Source organism: Rattus rattus, chromosome 10, assembly GCF_011064425.1.
Source record: "Rattus rattus isolate New Zealand chromosome 10, Rrattus_CSIRO_v1, whole genome shotgun sequence".
In the NCBI taxonomy this organism is placed as follows: Eukaryota; Metazoa; Chordata; class Mammalia; order Rodentia; family Muridae; genus Rattus; species Rattus rattus.
The window spans coordinates 75421154-75434902 of NC_046163.1; the positions used below are offsets into that span (position 1 = coordinate 75421154).

Genomic DNA, 13749 nt, shown 5'->3' on the forward strand with positions numbered 1-13749 from the left:
CCCCTAATGCCTCCACAAAACATCAGTGATGACTTTTAGAAAATACCGTAAATCCTGCCCTTTTTGTTTTCTACCTTTAAAGCTAATGGCCCCTTTACTCAAACTTGGAGCAGAATTGGCACATCGTGATAGAGCATCTATATTTGTGCTTCAGGTATTTTTTTCTTGCTTTCTTTTTTGTCTGGAAACTATTGGGGTGGTAGATACTTGTAATTTGCCTTGGAGATGGTTAAATGGGGTTCTTGATGAGATTGTGACAGTCCTCTTTTCTTAGGTAGTATTCTCCTAAGAATTGACATGAATAGACCTCTAGCTCCTGTATGTCATATGGGAGGTGTCCAGGCAGGTTGTCCAAGCTGGAGTCCCTTGCAGCAGAGAGCTATCAGTCACTGATACAAACCACCTCTTAAGATCCCTTTCCTTGCTTCCTTCTGAGAGTACAAGCCAGAGTCAAATTATCTCAATGTGAACTAAGTGAAGGGGAAGGGAAATTCCTGAGGAAATTCCTGGGCTTAGTGTTTTTTTGTGGGGCTCATAACTTCAGGAGCAGAAAGCAGTCTCTCTGGTCTTATAGCTTAGATATGGCTTTTCATCCTCTTACAATTATTCTTAACAGTAGCATCTTTGGAAATATTTGTTTTTCTTATTGTCCCCCACCCAAGTAAAAGTGTAGAAACACAAGTATGTTGCACACCTAATAATATGCTTTCTCTCTATACAAGCTTAATATGTATAATTGGTATGATTTTTTTTTTATTCTTCAGTTACTCTTGTACATACTGTTGTACATACTAGAATACTGAGCCTAGAGCCAAGGATGTTTCTGAAAGTAACATACCGCAAAACAGTACATATGAAACCTTATTGCTTCATAAAGGCAAAAAGCATCATGTCCAGAACAACATACCAGAAATGGCATAACATAGTTCTAAAGGAAAAGAGATGGTTCCCTTTAAAACCCTTTGATGAAGGAATAATGAGAATATGGTACATATGGTAATATCCAGCTGTAAGGAAAAATGAAACAACAAAATTTGCTGGAAAGTGGATGTACTTATAATGCATGTTATCAAAGACAAGGCCCATCTTAGAAATAAAAATATAGAAATCACGTTTTCCTCATATTTAGATCCAGCCTATAATGTATATATGTTTATAGGAAATCACATATATCCATGGCAGTATAACATTTAGGAAGGAGAACAAGAAAGCAGGTAAAAGATATATGATTTGTAAAAATGATAGAAAGCTAATCATTTTTCGAGTTTTAACTCAACATTGTTTGGCGGGGACATGTGAATAAAATGGTAATTAAAATGTAAAATCACAGTGAAGCTCCAGAGCTCCAGAATATTTAATCTAACTGTATAGAAATTCACCGAGATATATAGAATTTGAGACATACTGTTTGAGTGGCTTTGCTAAACTAGATATTTTATGCATATTTTCTGTGAGCTCATTGTGACAGGATGATTTTTATTTTTTTTTATTTTTTAGGATGATTTTTATGTTTAAAAAGCTGAATTGGGAGCTCTGGTATGGGCATGGTCTTGGTTGCTAGCTAAGTTGGTGCCTTCAAAGAAAGAGGACCTGAGTACAAGCCACAGAATCCATATTGGGGTGAGGGAGATACTAGGCATATTCATGCTCAACTATAATTCCAGTGTTGGTCAGCCAGTCTATCTTACCTATGTAGTTCTAGGCCAGTTAGGAACCATGTTTCAGAAAGAAGGTAAATGGTGCCTCAGGATATCTGGGGTTGTTTTAAGGCTGGTACACATTCATATTTGTTTCTGTCCTCCCATACACATACACACACACACACACACACACACACACACACACACACACAGTGAATACACTCATAAAAATAAAATTTAAAAAAGTAGTAGGAGACAATATGCAATGCAACTTTTTTTAGGATTTTGTTTGCTTGTCTGTTTAACAGACATCTAAGAACTATGAAGGTAGAATTATGATTACCAAATACATCAAAGTTTCAATAGCTGAACATCTGGGATTGTTTCATTTTGTGAACAGTTTCATTCTGGTATTAGATTTATTTTTATTTAATGTGCTTGAGTATGTGCCTTTAAATATGTATTATGTAAGTGGTGTTCTTACTGAGTGCCTGTAGAAACCAGAAGAGAACAGCCAATTATCTGGATTTAGATTACCATGAATTATGACATAGTTGCTGAGAACTGATCCCAGATCCTTTGGAAGAGCTTCCAGTGCTCTTAACCAGAGAGACATTTCTCTAATCTACTGATTTTTAAAGAATATTTTGCTGTAACTTAAAAGGTTAGTTTCCTGTAATAAATGTGTCAATATTGACCAAAAATGTTCTATCCTCTCCAGTATTGTTGCCAAGCCGAGAGGAACAATGTAGAAGCCTCTCTGTGAAGACAGATTGTTTCCTTACCTAGGGTGAGACACAATATTGTATTTCTCCTTAAGATACCAGATCTGTTTTCTACCATTCTGTCTTAAGAATAGATCTGAGCAAATTGATCCACCACCCACCAATGTGAGGTTTTAAGAGGATTGTCTTACTCTTTGAGCCTTTTAGCATGAATGTCAAGGAGAAGTTGGCTCTGCTGCATTATTTCTATGTGACTGGTGTTCAGAAAAGTATTTGGCTCAGCAACCGTTTTTGCTTAAGGAGTGATTAGTTGCAACAAAACAACAAAAACAACAATAACAACAACAGCAACAACAACAACAAAAAAACAATAGGCTATGTTTAGTAAGTGCAGGTCCTTGCAAAGGATTTTACATACATTATCACACATAATTGTTACCAGAGTCTGGACTCTGGACTCCAGTAGCCTACAAAAGCCAGGCTCAGCTATCCATCCCCCATAGGACACAGTGATAAATTATCAGAAATAGAAAAGGAGAAATTTATTTAACCTGGCCACATTGAGAACAGAAACAAGGAAATACAGTGGCCCCATGAGGCAGTCTTCAATGAAAAATACAACTTAACACCTATAATTCTGTTGTATGACTGGGTTTTGACAAAACTAGACTCCTGTGTTATTGTGAGTGAGTCAACAGCCCATTTTCCTCTCCCAAAGAGCTATTTCAATAATGGGGATGAACTCTTACATATAGTCTTTTATTTTAAGTATCCAAAAAGAGTGTTCCTAAGGTCATTTCTTTCCCAAATAAACTATACTGACATTCTTTAATTCCATTATAGGTTCTCTGTTGTGCCATGTTTGATTGTCATCTCTTCAAAGCTTTGTGTGCACGTGTGTGCAAGTGTGGCCTTGTTTTGGCCAGAAGAAAATTTTAGCTGTCAATGTTCAGAATTTTAGCTGTCAATGTTCAGAATTTGTCGACTTTTTTCTTTTTTAGATAGGTTCTCTTCACTAAGAGTGAGTGGATTTTGTTAGAATAGTTGGCTAGCAAGCTTTGGGGTCCTTCTGTGTTTGCCTTTGTAGGGCTGGCACACCATGTGCTGCCATGCTCAAGGGTTTTATGTTTGCTTTGGTGGTTGTCCTTCTGCTTTGTACAGTGAGAACTTTACCACCTTATCCCAGCCCCAACCCAACATATGCCCTTTGTTAGGATATTAATTTGACTCTCTTCACTGCCAGAAACATCTCCATAGAAGGTAATAATTTCATACATTAATAAACACAGTGGGGATTTCCTGTGGCCCTGGTTTTTGTTTAAGAAAGTAGGTAATTTCCCCCTTAACAGGGCTGCAGCTAATATTAATGCTTAAAATATTGGCCAGCCATACTAAAGGTTCAGTAAATGTTAGCTAACATTAATAATAAATTCATATTAAGTGACTGGCATAATTATCATATCAAACACTGGCCAGTGCATCATATCCTACTTCCTTCTCTGAAATTACATTCTTTTCAGGTAAATTGTTCTCCTAAAGTGTTTAATCATTTCACTCTCTGAAGTGGTTAAATACTGTTCCTGTAATTTGCTATGCTCTGTAAAATGAGCACAGTATGTTGTTTTTCATGAGATGGAGGCATTGGATTTATGTGCCTGGACTGTCAATAAGTGAAGAAAATTGGAATAGACAAAGTACACTGTATTTTGAAGGTTTCACATTTACTCATGGCTGAAGAATTATTATAGGTTGTCAGTACCCTAGGATCCTTAAAGTCATAATAGTGATTCACAGATAATGTACTGAAATATTTTGGTAAAACCTCAGACAGGCAATTTTGTTCCTTTTTATCAAACTCCTGTTTTTCTATTGGCCTGTGTTGAGGGAGTAGATGGATTTTTTTTCTTTGATTCTCTTTTCTTCCTCTTCTTCTTCTTCTTCTTCTTCTTCTTCTTCTTCTTCTTCTTCTTCTTCTTCTTCTTCTTCTTCTTCTTCTTCTTCTTCTTCTTCTTCTTCTTCTACCACTTCTTCTTCTACTTCTTCTTCTACTTCTTCTTCTCCTCCTCCTCCTTCTCCTTCTTCTTCTTCTTCTCTTCCTCCTTTTCCCCTTCCTCCGCTTTTTCCTCTTCCTCCTCTTCTTCCTTTGGAGAAAAAGGCTCACATTTCTTGGGATGTTATTACTCACTAGACAACCGATGTTAACTGTGAATTGTAGGTTGATGTCTTTACAAAGGTGAAGGCAGACACTAGATAAAATGAAGTCTGTTATTGGAAAAGAATAAGGGGATGTGGGAACAAAGTTTTAGAAGGAAATGGAGAGGCAAAAAGGAGTGGACATGCAATGTGGAAGCAGATATAAATGATCCATTACTATGCATCTCTACATACATGCAGGTTGTTATGAATGTTTCTTAATGGATGGATTTCTATATGTCAATTTATCTTATCTAGCTGGGTAGTTTATATCTTTATCAATTGGTTGTGAGTTTATTGTGTGGTTGTATTGTGTAATGAGAAGTTAACATATAAATCTGATTGATAAATCATAGTTTATTGAGTCCTGATTTCACTGGATAGATGGGAGTTTATACCTTAATTATCAGGGGGCAATTGTTGGCAGTGTGAGCAGAGTCCATGGAAGGGAGCCGCGATAGGCCAGCCCTTGCTGGACTTCTAGAGACCTGACTTTACTAGCTGAAACCAGAGAGTTCATGGAGGAGATACTAAACAGAGATAAATTATGGTTAGTTGCATATGACCCTCCAGTGCTGGAACAAACTCTAGGGAACAGCAGAGCAAGGTGCCATGCTGGAATGGCTTTTATCTGCCTGGGTCTGAGAGTACTAGGGGGTAGTGTGGTTGGTGCCAGTGCTAGTATGGGGTAAATATTCTAATTTTTTAAATATTTATCACAACAGTCAACCGCTGATGGAGATGGAACCTCAAGTTTTGTTGATGATGGGTTGAGCTCTGTGACTAGTCCTAGGAAGAACAGAGGATTCTTGGGAAGGCATTTGCAGTGGCTTCTTCAGAGTTTCTCTGACAGTGTAAGCACCATTAATCAGTTAACAATGTTATTATGCCTAATTGCTATAGTTGTTATTTCTGCTATATCATGCCCATCTACTTCCTCAAAGAAGCATCATTTAACATCACAATGACAGGACATCAACCTTAAATTTTTGGAAAACTGCTCCCTGAAATGACTGAGAAGGGGAATACTCAGATTGCTCTATTAGTTTTCTTCCTCTACCATCTCCTGTGTGTGAGTCTGTAAGGGTCTGTGTGTGAGTGTCTCTGTTTGTGAGTGTATGTGTATATACATGCGTTTGTGTGTGTGTGTGTGTGTGTGTGTGTGTGTGTGTGTGTGGCTGTGATTGTGTGTGAGGGTGAATGCCATTGTGTGTGTGCAAATGTGTGTGTTTCCTGCATGTGTGTCAGAGGGCACATGTGTGCCTATGAAAATGTTTGTTTCAGGATATGTTTGTGGGGCTTCAGTGTGAATGTATATGTATGGTGTTTCTTGCATGTGAGTATTCGAGAGTATGGTGGCTTGACTATTTTTGGACTAGAGAATCACACTGTTAGAGGGTGTGGCCTTGTTGGAGGAAGTGTGTCACTGTGGGGGTGGGCTTTGAGAGAGCTTCCTCCTAGCTGTCTGGAAGCCAGCCATCTCCTGAATGCTTTCAGAACAAGTTATAGAACACTCAGCTCCTATTATCAGAGTGCCATGCTGCTATGGTTCCTACCTTGATGATAATGGACTGAGCCTCTGAACCGATAAGCTAACTATAATTTTATGTCACCTCTTATAAGAATTGCCTTGGACATTGTGACTGTTCAGAGAAATGGAAACTCTAACTAAGACAGGGAGGGAGTACCCATGCAGAGGCCAGGACATCAAGTGTCTTTCTCTCTTGCTGTGCATTTAATGCTTTTATCCTGACGGGGTGATAACTGTTTCAGAAGGTTATGGAGCCTTGCCAGGAAAAGCACATCTCTGCAGATAGACTTTGATGTTTTACAACCCAGCATGGGTAACTGACATATTTTTTTCCTCCTGTGTATGAAAATGTAAGAAGCCAGCTTCCTTTTCCTCCCCCATGCTTTCTGTGACAGTTGAATAACCCAGACATGTAGCCACTTGTGAAAACACAGTTTAACAATAGAGTTATATGAGGAGATATCTGTGCGATTGTGAGAAAACTTGAAGAAAGCAAGACAAGAGTCTTCTGACCTGTTTCTTTGAAACACAGAATTCTTGGAATGTGTGTTTATGCTTCTCCAAGGTGCAGCAGATAAGAGTAAGTTTATTTCATATTATTCATTAAACTTGATATTGTTAGTTGGTTATATTCCTAAATAGAATTTTTTTTTTTTTTTGCTAAGGGAAGCTTGTTGCCCACTTCTGGCTTGTGGCTTGCCCTTGTATTTGTATACATTCCCCAGTTCACTCTTTTAATATCCAGAGTATAAATTGTCTGATACTTTGAATAAAATTGGGTATGGCATATGATTTTTGTCTGACTCATTTTATGGTTCCATTGTCCTAGGTCTCACAGTCTTTAGAGCAAAGATAGGCTCTGTTTTTCTGGAATTGTGAGCCCCCAAAATCCTTCCTTCCCTAAGTGATTTGTCAGATTTTGATCACAGCATTGAAAAATTAATTAATACATAGATAACTGCAGGGAATAACTGCAGTTATTTTATTATAATCACTACAGTCTCCACAGTGTCAAGGGTAGGGCCTGCCACCCTCTCTTCCTCTCTCTGTCTCTCTCTCTCTCTTTCTGTCTCTATCTCTCTTTCTCATTGTGTGAGATTATGTATATATTTAGAGGTACATGTGCATTTGTATGCTGTGTGGTGTGTGTGTGTGTGTGTGTGTGTGTGTGTGTGTGTGTGTATGGAGGCCAGAGGTCAGCCTCAAGTGTTGTTCCTAAGGACAACTTGTGTTTTTCGAGACAAGATTTCTTATTTCAACTTTTTAGCAAAATTAGTTAACATTTTCTGGCCAGTAAACACTAGGCATCTTCCTATATTTACCTGAATAGTGATAGGATTACAAGTGAGTATCAGTTTGTCAGGATTCATTAAAAACATTCTGGACATAGAACTCCATTCCTCATGCTTAAATGACAAGCACTGCATATGTTTCTTGTTTTTCAGTTTATCTTTCATTACCTCCTGGAGAAATGGAATGTGTTAATTTGCAAACATATGCACATATGTTTGTGTTTCAGTTCTGTCTCTGAGAAATATATAGTTGCATCACATCATGGAAGATTATATCATGACAGTAGGATTTTCAAAAGAGACATTCAAGCAGAATCTCAGAAAGATTTTGAGGCCAGATTCTCTTTTAGGAACAGACAGGATTCTCAAGAAATTCATTCACTCTTTTAAAGGTAGAGTTCCCTATTTCAGATTTTGGATTTTCAGATTAGAGATACTAAAACCCAAGCTTCCAGCAATAATATGAAAACAGAAACAATAGATATTTGCATTGGTGGAAAATGATTCTTTGTAGCACTTAATTGCATTCATATATTCTGATAAAATTTGTCAACCTAATTAGTCTTTCTTCAAAGGAAATCTGACAATTAGCTTTTATTTCCTTTACCAGGGTGCTTCTTTTACTCATATCCTCTCCATTGCGTGCGTGTGTGTGTGTGTGTGTGTGTGTGTGTGTGTGTGTGTGTGTGTGTATGTGTGTTCAGCTTTTCAGTTTTAATATGTGGTTAAACAAAATACATCTTTGTAAACAAACCCATCACAAGGCCAACAGAAAAAGTAAATGAACCAAACCTAGGGTTGCTCCTTGCAGGGCCTCAGAGTCAGGATGCCCCTTCTTTAAAAGGAATGGGACTTTTTTGCCCTTGGGCATCAACATGTGTCCCTGTTCCTAAGCACCAAAATTGTATATGAACAGAACCATCCCTGATGAAATGCTTTAGTGTCTTTGCACATCCCACTAAGTAATGGACTCTATGTGAATGGGATTTGTTTGCAGTGCCATTTGCGCAGGCCAAAGCAGATCTGTTGGGAGGATTCTCCTCTTCTCAACAAATGGCTTGCTATCACCGACAGTGCCAGTGGACCCAAGGTCCTGCTTGTGACAATCAGCAAGTTCAGCTGTAACTTCTAGCTGGTAGTGATTGGAATGCCATTGTGCAGGTGCAGAGTTCCCCATGGTGCCAAGCAGATAAGGTGTAGAAAATGGTGCAGATGACCATGGCTGAGCATAATGCAGTAGCCACTTGAGGCCTCTGGTACTTGAATAAAAAAAAATTGACTTTGTTGGATTGAATATACATGTGCAGAAAAAGTGCCAATGTAAGCATGCATTCCAGTGGGGAGACAGTCCCCGCTTCACTCCGAAGTGATTCCTCAGGATTAATATGCAAGCCACAGGTAGTTCTGCTGTCAAGGGAGAAGAAAGCCAGTGGGCAGCTCGCAGACCTGCAAAGAACATATATAGATAAGGGCTGCCCAGGTCACCTGCCTTGAAGGCCATCGCAAACACATTGGTATGAGGGTATGGAACTTCCACTCATTTCCAAAATTACAGGAGAACTACTTGAGGTAGGTCGAGCTAACCCTGTTTATTTGAGAAACTATATCAGATGTCAAACCCGGAGGCTCTAGCTCAATGCATACAACCAAACTGAGACTGCTGCCACAGCTCTGGAGTCCAGGACATGCCGTCTGGTCTCAAACCCTAAAGCTTACATTCATGGCAGTTTCCTCACCCAATTCTGTCCTAACCTATGGAATTTGATGTCAGTGTTTCTGATTTTTCTGAAATGGGCAAACTATGAATACTTAGCCTGTTCATTGTTTTTTGCCCCAGAGCACCCCCCCAAGTCAATGTAATGAAATGATAGGGACATAATTAGAGTGAAGTGCCACCAGTGACTGTGCTACTTGCACTAAGTGTTCAAAGTTCCTACCTTCTTCCCCCAGGCACAGACTGCTGTGACAGTTTACACATCTATTCTATTGCACTGGCAAATCTGAAGAGAAAACTCAATGAGATATTTGGGGAAGTGAACTGTAGAGGCCCCAACACATCTAAGAGGTCTGGAGAGTTGAGGCAAAGAGGATCATGCAGAACTATCACATGTCAGCCCTCCAGCTCTGATGGGCTTCCAATTCTTTCTATACTACCAGTAGTAGTTCACAGTTTTACCACACAAATGGTATTTTAAAAAATTTCTGTGCTCACTCTTGCCTCCAATTCTGCTTTAGCATCTTGAGTTTGGAGGCAAGGTTCTAGTACACCCCTTTAACTCCACGAACACAGGTCCAGTGCTCCCTTTTGAGAGGCAACTTGAATGGACACCTGCACAGGCTGGAGGGCAGTTTTATGATGAAGTCCATGAAGTTAGTAAGAACAATGACACCCACGTCTCTGGGCATGACCCAGCAATAAGCTTCATAGTCTTTTTTGTGAAGTTCTACCATAATGCCATTCACATCATAGTTCCCATTTCCCAGCATGGGAAGTCACCATAGTGTTTGGAGATAACCTCTGGACAATCTGCAGCATTTCCAGCATGAAGGTGTTGTCCTGGAAGATATTGTTGAAAGCATGAAGGGCACAGAACTCCGTGAGCTGTTTCTCATGGTAGATATGTAAGGTACTGTCTGGGGAAGCTCCTAGGATTCAGATTTGGCCTTGTCTCCTTTCCATGGCATGCAACTCATTTTTTTTTGATTTAGGTTTCAGGCAGAGCCAATAAAAACTCCTTTCCTCTTGAGGAAAGTCTGGTTTCCGTGTCTTCAGATTCCCAAGGTTCACCTAATCTTTGGTGTCCATGATTTGGGCTTTGTCACTGAGAGGAAATCAAAAGGGTCAAAGCACAAACACACACACACACACACACACACACACACACACACACACACACACACACATTTCTCCTCTTCCTTCCTACTGTTTATAGAGCCATAGTTCTAGGTAAATAAGTTAGCAATTCACCTCTTCTTTAATTCTCATACCTGGCCTTCAGTCTTGATACCATATTTGAGACATTTATTGCTTTAGGCCACATGTTTTATTACTTGATTCTGAGCTGATGGTCCCATTTTTGAAGAGTATGAAATCTTTTGGAAGTGGGTGACAGAAGAATATACAGAAGGAATTACAGCACAGGTAGTTCTACATAAGGATTGTAGCTTGTATTAATCAGGGTTCTCTAAAACCTCAGAATTTATGAACCGAATCTCTCTATATAAAGAAATTGTATTGTAATGACTTACAGACTACAGTCAAATTAATCCAACAATGGCTAGCAGTAAATGGAAAATATCCAAGAATCTATCAGTCACACATTCCCACAAGGGTGGTTATTTCAGGTCTTTTTTTTGTATACTGGAATTCCAAAGAAGTAGGCTCCAATGCCAATAAAGAAATGTATGAGCTAGCAAGGTGGGAGGTGCAGGCAAAGAACTAAACCTTCCTACTTCTATGTCATTATATAGGCTTTGATCAGGTGTGGCCTAGATTAAAGACATGTCTTTCCACATCATGATCTGGATCAAAGGTGTATTGTCTTTCCACCGCAAAATTCTATACTATCGGGTATAGTATCAGGGTATTCACTGGCTTCAGGCCAAGCATAATAACTCTCTCAGGTGTGCCCTCCACTTTGGAATTATAGTTTATTACAGATATAATCAAGTTGACAACAAAGAGAAACCATTACAGTTCTGATTCACATTCATGTTTTCTCTTTTCTTCCTATTGATGCAATGTGACAAGCTGAACTTTTGCTCTAGCTGTTTTGATGTGATGATCCTATCAAACCATGAGGTAGGAAAAGCCCTTTCTCCTCTAAATTGTCTCTTGTCAGGTATTTGTCCACACTTATAACATGAACAGCTGGTGCACTGGGAGAGAGGAGACAACCCCAGGCTTTATGTTAGCCAAGTTGCTGCTAACTTTACAGATGTATTAGACAACCAAAGCAGACAAGGAGAATGGCAAGAAAGAGCTGGATGTTATCAGTCCAGGCAGCAAGCAGATCCTCTGGTGATACTCTGCCCACTGCATGCTCCCTCAACCCCAAGCCAGGGTTGCTTTGCAACATTGCACAACATAGCATATCTTTGAGGAATACAAATTTTGCCTTGCAGATCTGTATTTTACAGTGGAAAGCATCCAGTGCTCAAAACAAACTGTAAGAATGGTGAACAAGTTGATGTCCTTTTAGCCATTACTGTCAGCAACACTGACACCTGCAGTTCTTGCCAAGTGTTGCAAGCACCTGGTGTGTTGCTCTTCCACTAAGTGCTTTATACACTTGGAGTCTCCCTTGCAGCAGTACATACTTTAACTATCCCTACCTACTTTAAGTGAGAATGTGAAGAAACCAAGGGGTTCCTTCCTGTATTATAAGTCACTGTGCAGATGAACTGTGCCATGTGGAATGCTTTTTGAAAGCCACACAATATTTACTTACATTATTTGTTATTATATACTGTGTGTATATGCATTGAGGAAGTCCCAATATGCAAAGATGTGAAAATAAAACTCATTTCAGTTTGATTTTGGCTGGTTTAAACTTTTGAAATCTGATGTTAGTCAGATAATTTCTAGCATATTTAAGCACAGTAAAATTTGGCAAAAAAGTTTCCTGACATAACATAATATCATATGCACTAGGAGGAAAAAATTACATCAAAATATAACTTTTCTTTCCAGAATCTGGGTTCTTGAGATGGGCTTCACATATTAACTTAGGAGCTTAAAAAATATTAGACATAGCCTTATTTATACAGACAGCATAGCAGTCATTTGGGTATTAGACACCTCCAGTCACATTTATGGGAGCTTGGGGGATCCCCTGGATATACTCATAATCAAAAGACATATAGCATAACAGCCATCTCTGGTCCTGTTCGAAGAAGATTTATATGACCTGGACAAGCAAGTAACATACCTCACATGGTTATTAATTACCTCCAATTCCCAGATTTCCTGTAGAAATACAGGACTATTCCACTGCAAGGAAAATCTTAGATACTTAATACTCCTCCTGTATTGCTAAGCAATCTGTGGGTGCATGAAACTTTGTGCTCTTAACAATGCATGTAGGTACATATATGTGCATATTTGAACATGTGTGTAGAAGCTAGAGATCAACCTTTGCTTTACCTTTCCTCATAAGTCATCCACCTCACTTTTTCTTTGTAGATTGGGTCTTTTACCTGGCTTGGAGCTTGTCAGCAGACTACACTAGTTGGCTAATGAGGCTTGTGGATCTTCTGTTTCTGCTTCCTCAGAATTGAGTTGACAGGGATATACTACCACACTTATTTTTGTTTCATTTGAATATAGGTTCTGAGTTTGAACTGAGAGCTTCATGATTGTCTAGCAAGCACTTTTCAGAATGGATGCAATCCTCTTCTTAATCCTGCTTTTATTTACTGATGTATTTTTATTTACTGATGTATTTTTTCCTGTTGTCTTCTCTTTTGAAAGCCAGCAGGTTGTCTACAGCTTACAAAATGGCATACATTTCTCCTGGAGACAGAATAATTAGATGACTTTACAAATGATTTCCATGATTCTGAGTTCCATGTCTGTTTACTTTTTTTGGAAGAGCTGGCTTAGGTGTTTGGTGTTTGGTTAGAGGTTGGAGTTTTATGTTCAGTGAGCAAGTCTGATCTTTGAAAAACATTATACCATCTCATGTAGGGATCCCTGTTGCAGTCTTGAGTTTGAGACCTGCAGAGTGTGCAAATGACCTGAAAATGTCTACACTGTAGCGTTTCTCTGAAACAGTCTTGGGGTTGGGTTCATTGTTTTGAAAGTCCACATTTCTATTTGGAACCTTGCTGTGGTGGTTTGAATATATTTGGCTCATAGGAAGTGATACTAAGAGCTGTCATGTCTTTGTTGAAAGAAGTATGTCATTGTGACAGTGAGCAAGAAGTATCAAAAAGCCAGTCGTCATCTTTTTACCTTTAAAGCAAGATGTAGAACTCTCAGATGTTTCAGCACCATGCCTGCTCAGATGTTGCCGTGCTTCCTGTCATGATAATAATGGTCTGAATCTCTGAACCTACAAGCTAACTCCATGTTGTCCTTTATAGAAATTGCCTTTGTAAAGATATCTCTTCACAGCAATGGAAACCCTAATTATGATATTTTTGTTACCCCAAGACTCTGATTTCAGGGTTATTGACATCTAAAAAGCAACACCTGTACTTATATTTTCACAAACATATGAACACTATGGTCTATCCATGGTGGTTCTTTAGTTTAAACTCATTACTGACACAATGGGTTGCCCTGGTTCATCTTTATTTCCCTTGGGCTCGGTGTTTTTATTCAACAAAGGGAGTTATACCAAGTCTGTGGACTTCCAGTGGTA

The 13749-nt window shown here is 39.0% G+C and overlaps 1 pseudogene; it reads right to left on the bottom strand.

The window, feature by feature from the left end:
- Positions 1–9484: 9484 nt before the first annotated feature.
- LOC116910868 lies at positions 9485–10075 on the bottom strand (annotated as a pseudogene).
- Positions 10076–13749: the final 3674 nt, after the last annotated feature.